Source organism: Etheostoma spectabile, chromosome 4 (assembly GCF_008692095.1).
Source record: "Etheostoma spectabile isolate EspeVRDwgs_2016 chromosome 4, UIUC_Espe_1.0, whole genome shotgun sequence".
NCBI lineage: Eukaryota > Metazoa > Chordata > Actinopteri > Perciformes > Percidae > Etheostoma > Etheostoma spectabile.
Genome location: NC_045736.1, coordinates 28,643,136 through 28,651,937, shown reverse-complemented (window position 1 = coordinate 28,651,937; position 8,802 = coordinate 28,643,136).

Below are 8,802 nucleotides of genomic sequence, written 5' to 3'. Positions count from 1 at the left end.
TGGAAGTAGTCGGGGCCACTGCACCATTTATTTAAAGCGTTTTAAAATGGAAAGTGGTGATAGATAGGAGTTTAGAGTGTTATTATTATATTAGCTCTGGAGGGAAGTGACTGCAGTTAACATTCCTGGCCACCGGCCATCTTATATAAAGGAAGAGTTTGAAATTTCTGTGCACTAATATTAGCTCCAGCCATAGAAATGTTGAACAAGGGATGCTTTGTAAAATCTGGCAGCTGATAAAACTATACTCAAACTGCAATAAACATAACTAGTTTCTCCCACTTCTTGACCAATCACAAGCATTATTATCTTTCATTTAATTTCATGACTACATAAATTGCACATGAATAATATTTTGAAATGTCTCTTGGTAGCTTTTAAATGTTTGTTTCAATGGTTCACAAGACTATCTTTTAATGTGTTTGTTGTTTTGTTTTGCCCTAACCAATCAGCAGTAGAGTGACATATCTGTACCTCTATTGATATTTCATCAATGTGTGTTCCAAGTCTGAGTTTAGACTCTGAGGAGTAAGGTTTTTGTCATTTTGCCTTGACCTTTGCTTGAGGGTGTTGAGCATCTTATAAAAACACTTAGCCCCATTTGGGAGTGTCTCATCCAGTCCATGGATTAAAGGATAACCCTAACCCTAACCCTGTGGGGTAACATGTTCCTCTTTGATGCCAGGATACGTCATCTCCTGTCTTTGACCTTCAATTACAACCTAAACCACAACCACTGTCTATGCCAGCTTACTTTCACACTGGTTTTCCCCCTCCTGCTTCGTGCAATAAGTAACAGCCACCTTTGTGTTATCATGCTGTGATACTGTATGTGTGATATTTGTGCACAGTGCACTTTAATGCTTCTCTTACTATAAAGTCTACACTTTTTTAACACATCTCTGGAGCCAGGTTTTTTTTGGTGTGTATTTGTTGCAAGCTGCAAAAAATGATCAAAAATGTAGTCAACTTTATTCACAGTTATGGGCTGTGATAAATCCCGATCAATCACAAATTTAAAATAATAGGATTTACTTGAAGTGTTGAAAATAAATGAATGCATGGCAAACTGTTTAAAGACACACGTTCTCCAGTTTTATTAACTGTGTTCAATAACAATCGTGTGGCAAACATATGAACTGCTGCCATATTTAGCAGTGAACAACAACTGTTGCTGCTCCAAAGTCACAAAAAGCGTACCTGTAATTTTTTTGCATAGTAAGATCAACTCAAATGATTGGAACAACAAGTAGACATGTTTTAGAAACAGAATGCCATAATGAATGTGAAGAGACAGAGGGAACAGTCTCTACATTCTTGGTTAAAGAGAACTACTTCAAAAAGTACATCATACTTCATACAGTCTTCTTTCAAACAGTTGCTCTGGCAGACTAGCTTTTTCAGATTTTCAAATAATAGAGCTGGCCTATTCTTCTGCAGAATGTTTCCTGCCAAAGAGAACAGGCTCTCACATTGCACTGTTGAGGCAGGTGTAGCCAAATACCTTTTGCAATATGGGCCAGCCTTCCATATGCACCTGATTGTGACAACCACCACAATCCCCGTAGGGGACCTGTTTCCATGCTGTTACAGGCATCTGCCATGTACCTCTGTAGGGTTGATCTGTGGACAGTACCCCATCATCAGACTCTGACTCTTATCCCATCAGAAGGAGGGCCATTTTCTTCTTTGGTGGCTCTGCCTCCACTTTTTCTCCAGAGGCCTGTGGTGCAGTTTTCCTTCCTGCATTTCACTCAGCCACACCTCTCCCCTCTCTGCTCTGGGCAAGCACTTAAGGTCCTTAAAATAGAATCTGAAAAAGTTGCTACCTTTAACAACCACAGGTTTGGGTTCTCCTTTTGCATTTTGATGTCGTTTGTGAAGGCAGCCTTACAGCACGCTATGTAGGCAGGGTCAACATCACTGATTGTACGCAGGAGATGACATAGTCCAGGTAAGACCATGGAGCAGGATACGTACTTTTCACACCTAGCTCAATGACGTACCTACAGGGCAAACACAGCCCCACACAATTAACTTAAGGACAACAGTTTTCATTCAGATGGCATATATTCAGGGTAGGACAGCATGGTAATTTCAAGAGTGTAATTCCAGCTTGTTGGTAAATCCTGGACGAGGGACTCCTCTATTAGTCCATGAGAGGCTTGTTGAGCTTTAAGCTCTGCTGTGTTTGCGGGACTGTGTCTGAAGTTTCTGACTATTTTACAGCATTTGGCTAAAACACTCAAATCCGCTGTCCCGTAAAGCCCTGCAGATCACCCTTTGTATCTTGATGCTACGTCATCTTCTCATTGACTTTACATTGGCATTGTTTTCTGTGGTGGATGTTTCACACATTCTGTGCCACCACCACATAATGCGGTTTTAACCATTTGTGATCATTTCACGAAATTCTGTGAGACCAGGCCAGGTTCCTTACAGTCCAGTGGTCTCCAGTAAGTCCAATAAAAGTACTTTCTACCAACTGCCTCACTCTCGTAGCTCTTTGCAGCGTTGTACAGTTCATGTATTCTAACATGTAGCATAGTCCCCCCTCGAAGGTAGCTTGTATGATGGGTCGCCTGTGTCATCACCACTCACGCTGCAATAATGGGACACAACACACACGCATGTGAGGTCAGCAATCGTTCATCCCCCGCTGGCCTACTAGATGTGCGTGTTGCAAAAGTCACATTTCTGCTGGCATTCTGTATCAAAGTCAAGGCTGAATATCCTGAAATAGTCACAAAAACATTCAAAATGTTGCTTCCATTTCCAATATCAGAGCGGGGTTTTCTGATGAATGCATCAGAAACTCTGATGCATAACCCTATAACCCTGTTGCAACCATACCTGATACTTTCGTTGGGGATTTGATTATATATTTTCACAGCTGCTTACAACTATTACTACCACCAAAAAAAATGGTTAGCTTCTACTTGTTCTTGTGTAAGCTATGGTATTTTGTGATCTTGAATGTTTTTGTTTGGTGGGAGCATTTCAGCATCAAACACAAAAGACTAGCCTTGAAACGGGACACTTTTATTTTATTACTTTTATCATCATAACTAACTGGGTGCAACGCTGAATGTTCCGACTTCGCTCTGGCTCAGTAACGGCTCTGTCGCAGTTTCAATGTCCACTGGAAATGTTTTTTATAAGTGGAGCGTCTGTTCTTCAGCATTTATAATATAGATTACTGTGGTTCCACCAACATTTGGGGTATTTTACAAGCATGAATACACATTTGTAGGCCATTAACAGATTTGGTAACAGATTGTTTACTGCTTCTAACCTTGTGTGTCATCATCTTTATAGTCAATATAGCCAATCACACAGCACAGCTGCTGTCATCAACCTGTATTTATGTTTATTTTTGCTGATAATGTGATCGCAACCAACTGGTTCAGTACAAGAATGAGAAATAATTTGTACAACACTGACCAGGCAGAAGTAGAGACACAAGTTAAGGCAACAAGGGCAAAAGAGTAAAAAAACATGCTGCCTCACTAGAAGAGAAAAACAGTAAAAGCTTGTTGGTATTGTTATGGTACCTTTGGAGGCCCATATGTCTTCTGAGTGACTTTATTTCTCGGAAATTGTGTAACCTCAGAAACCTACGTGAAGACAAGTTGTTTGGCAGCTAATTGAGGAGCTCTGAGCTTGTGCCAGAGTTGTGTTGAGAAGCTCATACTGGTTTTAATTAATACCAGTGGACCTCTAAAGGCCTCTGAGTGAGAGATCATGGAAGACAGGCGCTTACTCAACCATAGAGTTGCAGAGATCTGCACAAACCACATAATTGCATTGATATTTTGGTAGACGGCACAGTACTCTATCCGTATTGTTGGTGGAGTTTTTGTCTGGCATTGTTACACTGTCCTCTGTCAACCACTTGTTTGTTATCTTTTGATAAAATGTATAATGGAACATTCTTATTTCAGTAATTACTGCTTAGCCCAAACCAATTAGCAGTTTGAGCTTTGCCTTTGGTCCTTGTTGGATTCATGTGGTTTAATTTACAAATGTGCTGTTTCCTGCAAGTTCCTTTAGACTACTGTTATTGAGATTTATGGTGTTTTGATTGTTATTACCTGTGCCATTGTCACAGGCTAAGAGTTGACCAGGATGGTGGAGCCAATCCAAGGAGGCAATGCTAAAATGCTAAATGCTAAGTCTGTGAGAGGTGTTGCCAACCTGTTCACTTGTTAACTCTAATTTCTGACCTGGACACTCACCCTTTGTCTTCCAACGAGTTTCTGCATTTCTACATCACTGAAAACCACAGCAGATGGAATAATTAGTTAGAGTTTTCCTTTGTGTACAGCTGTGCAATATTGTGTTGGCTGACTTTGGCCTTTGCTACAGGAAAATGTTTGAGTCAGTGTAATGACTGATTAGTCTTACCTTTTCTCTCCTACAGCTGGACAACAGTTTTTCAGTGACAGCTTAGAAAGATAAGTTAAAGGGATATTTCACCGCTGGAAAGATGAATATGTATTAAATTGGGTCATTTATGTAGTAGAATTGTGAAATTCTTTATAAGTTTGTGCCTTCTAGACCAAGAAAAGACAGAAAATGTATTTTTGGCTCATGTGGATGAAAGAAACAACTGTCAGAATGCACTTGCTTTGCTTCCCTACGAGTCCACTCCCAAGCCACGCCTACAGTTTGATGACCATTCTACATTCCACACAAATTCAAATTTAAATTTTTAACACCACTTGAGTCCCAGTGAAATGTTTTTTTGTGTATATGGTTGAAATGACAATAAAATACATTTGAGTTGACTTGACTGTCTTATTGTCTAATATGTCTTTATATTAGACAATTAGACAGTCAATTGAATTTGTGTGGAATGTAGAATGGTCATCTTTTAACAGTCACAAACTCCACCAGCGCTTAGCAGTAGTTGGATGAAAGAACCCCATTTCTGCACCAGTCCGGATAGCGATGTCTGGTACACTGTTGTTCAGCCACGTTTCCACAAAAATAAAAACACAGCCATCTCTGAACTTGCGTTGGGAGTTTTGTTGAAGTTGGATCTAGTCCAGTTTGTTGTCTAATGAGCGGACACAAGCAGGATGTATGGGGACAGGTGGTCGGCTAGCGTTAGCTTTCCACCTAGCTCAAACTCCTGCCCTCGTCCAGCTTTCACGCACACCACTTTTGATGTCCCTTTACCCGGCTAGCGGCATCAAGCGACACCGCAGGCTGAGGTGCTGGTTCCGTAGAAGGGGATGCTCGCGTAGTGTGTCAAGTATGCCATCTACAAGCTAGAGGCGTCGCACGCTGAGGTGCTGGTCTCCGTAAGCTCGTTTAGTATGTCAAGTAGTCTGTAATAAAGTTTCCTGCATATTCTCCAATCTATACCAATGTATCCCGGTGGTACACATGTGCAGTAGTTTGAATGCACATAGTTGTTGTAAAAGTTTTCTACTGAAAAGAGAGAGCCTTTTATCAGAGCTTCAAGGTGGCTGACACTCGACTGCGTCGGGTAGTGACATTCCCACCTCTATGGGTGGGTTATAAACAAGCGGAACTAGCTGGCTTTAGTCCACAGCCTCTGGCAAAAAAAATGCCTCCAATGACGCTGAATGACGATTTTTGCATCATCAGATGCTTTTTCCAGAACCACAATACAGAGAAGTCTAGTATCAAAGGGACTTGAGGGAGGGAAGCACGGCCATTAAAAAATACCACCGCGTTTCTACTGATACAAAGCTTAATGCTGATTCGTGAAGTATCCCTTTAAGTGCCCCTATGTCAGAGGCTGCCTTCTGCTTCTCTATATAGAAGAGTGATGTATTATATTGTTGCAAGTTACTCTTTAAATTCTTGTTTTTCAAGCTTTCTTGCTGAAGCCACACATACCGAGCCGAGCAGAGATTGTGGATAGATAGGGATTCACAGCTTACAGAGAGCAGCGAGGCCCGGGGGTGAGCATGTGCCTTAATAGATGGGTAGTGATATACATAATTTTTCAGTTTTGACAGCAAATCTGTTCTTAAGTTGCTGTGACAGCTACTCAAATTCCTGCCAGAAAGCTATCAAATGGAATGGATTATTCCCTGCGTTCCTTGTCTACGAACCAAACTGAGCAGGGCATGACACAGTTCCTCTGGCATTAGTTTGTGGGGTGGCATGCTGCCAAGGAACAAAGGCCCCAGCTTGACAGTGCCATGTGACTGAACTACAGGAACATCTTCATAGCCCCAGCTCAACTTTCTAAATTGTACAGGTAAAGAAAAACAGCTGTGCACAGTCGCAGCTGCCGAGGATTGCGGTCTCACTCCGATGTGAAAACACAGCTGCTTATTATGCTTGACGCTGAAGTGAATCACACCAATTAATGTCCTCATGATCCTTCCTTCCTGGGAAATTTGGATAAATGCCCGTAAATCTTTCTCTCAGAATCACCTACAGTATATCTCTGAATATCAGTGTATCAATATCTGCAAAAAAGACCATGTGTGATCACTGAGAGGCTCTCAGCTTTGTGCATTTCGATTTCTCCCATTCGTGGAATTAAACATCCAATTCACACTGTTTTTATGTGCTGTATTCATGATTTCACTGTCAGAGTCTGTACAAAACAATATCATTAACATATGACAAGACTGTGGAGATGACTTCCATTCAGTTTATCTCAATGTCAATTGCTTGCTAAAGAAATCTAGTTTGCAGATAGGATTTACAGCATATATGGTGGGGGGGAAACACAACATAAATAATAAAAAACATGGACCAAATGTGAGTCAACAGCATTAAACAAAAATAGTTATCATTACTCATTAATGTGATAAGCCACATACTGAAAAAAAAAAAACAAGGACAGGAAATCACATCCCAGCATGTTAAAATTAATCTGTCTACAAGGTTCTTTTAGTCCCGTGTTAACACCTGAATTGGCACCCAGGGGCTGCCGGGGCAGAAGAGAATAGCGTTTAGCTTTCCACACCACTACCGTGCTCCTGTAAGACCACTGACAGCACGGTCACACCAGTAAATATTACTGGCTGTTTTCACCAAGATCTGTTTATTAGTCCCAGAAAACCGCCAAAACAGAAAACAAGTCCGTAGCAAATACAGATGCAACTTATTTATCACTGACCCTCTCCTGCAAGGCTGTAGGGAGATAAGCTTCTAAATATCCATAAGCCATCTAAATATTAAAATATGCAAGCATGTGGAAATAGCATAACTCAGGGGAGAGGCAGCAGATGAAGCGAGCCACTATGCTAGGACACCACTGACCCAGAAACAGTCAAATCTGTCAGTACAGAACTCCAATATCCAAACCATGTTGACCATATCTAACTTGACAAGTACCTGCCTTATTATTTGAAATAACATGTGGCAAACAGGTTATTTCTTATATACTGTAACTTGACATTTTTTTATTTTACCCCATTTTCTCAGCTCTCCATGAAGTCTGACCTTTCATCTCCATCTCTTCAAGTTTAAAGCTCTTTTCCAAACTTGAAAGATATTTTTCTCGAATTCCATCTCTACAATGTCCCTCCTCTAATTCCAGTGCCGGCCTGCGGTAAATTAGTTCGGTCCAGGGCTGCTTGGGAGTGTGCAATGGCTAATGTTTTCCAGACAGAATCATTTGTTCACAGTTTATCTCTGTCTGTATTCCTCGGTAACCTCCCAGCCCCTTTCTTTCTACTTTTTGCTCTTCTTGCACCCATTACGAAGGCAGCGTTTGATCAGCATGACTCTGCAGCAATTTGTCGGTTCAGTGTTCATAAAAAATGTCACTGTTTACAAGTCCATGTACATTTCAGGTCAGTGAAAGCTGCTTTTATTACTGCATATTTTAGCCTAGAGGTTGAGATTGTGAAAATACTCAGTTTAAGTGCAATACTATTGTTGGAACAACTTTTTAAAGAAATGTGAAATATCACAAGCTTCCCCACAAAAAGGGTGAACACATTTAATCAAATTAAGGTAAGACTGGACTCTTAATTTTTTGATGTTTTACCATATAGGAAATGTTAATGCCAAAGAATAACATAGACATGCATAACTTTTCTGAGGGTAAAAGTATCAGCCTTAAAAGCCATGAAATTAAGGTATGGCAACCTGTCTATGTACACAATTCACCGGCTGATCTGAAAATGTTCAACTTTTCTTTCATTTCACTGGTTATGTAGTTGTTGCTGCCATTTCGGGGCAGTATAGTGGTTTATGAAACCATCGGTTTTTCATCGGTATTTTTTGCCATGATTAAATAAGTGGTTGCTACATTTAATAAGCATTTTGTACAGTAATACAAAAAATACTGACTGTGTTACTGCCCGGGCGTGGTCAATAACATATCAATTAACAAGCTTCCAAATGGACAATGACTTAATGCAGCCATCTCAGTCTAAAAGTGTATTATGTTCCTGTATCAAATTTTTTGTCACTTCGATCTGTTATATGTAGATGTTCCAAATTGCTGAAGCTAACTACTGTATTGTACATGTAACAAAACACAATTTGCATGATAAGGACATGTTCCTGCATCTATTGTGTTGGCAATTGTAGGCTTAGTATGAATAATTAATCACGATCAAGCTGTTTTACCAATAAAGTGTTATTTTTCACTTTCACGGCCTGTTTTTCCAATTGATGAAGATGAGGTTACTTGTCACACGGCTCCTTATGTTGCTTTGACTTGGTCATATTTTTAACAGAGGTCATAATGAGTTGTAAAAAAAAAAATAGTAATCACATGACCAGCTCTGGGGAATGTGGTGTCCCAGATATCCCAGTTGTTTCTATTTTAAAAGGCTGGTAGGTCATATGCTT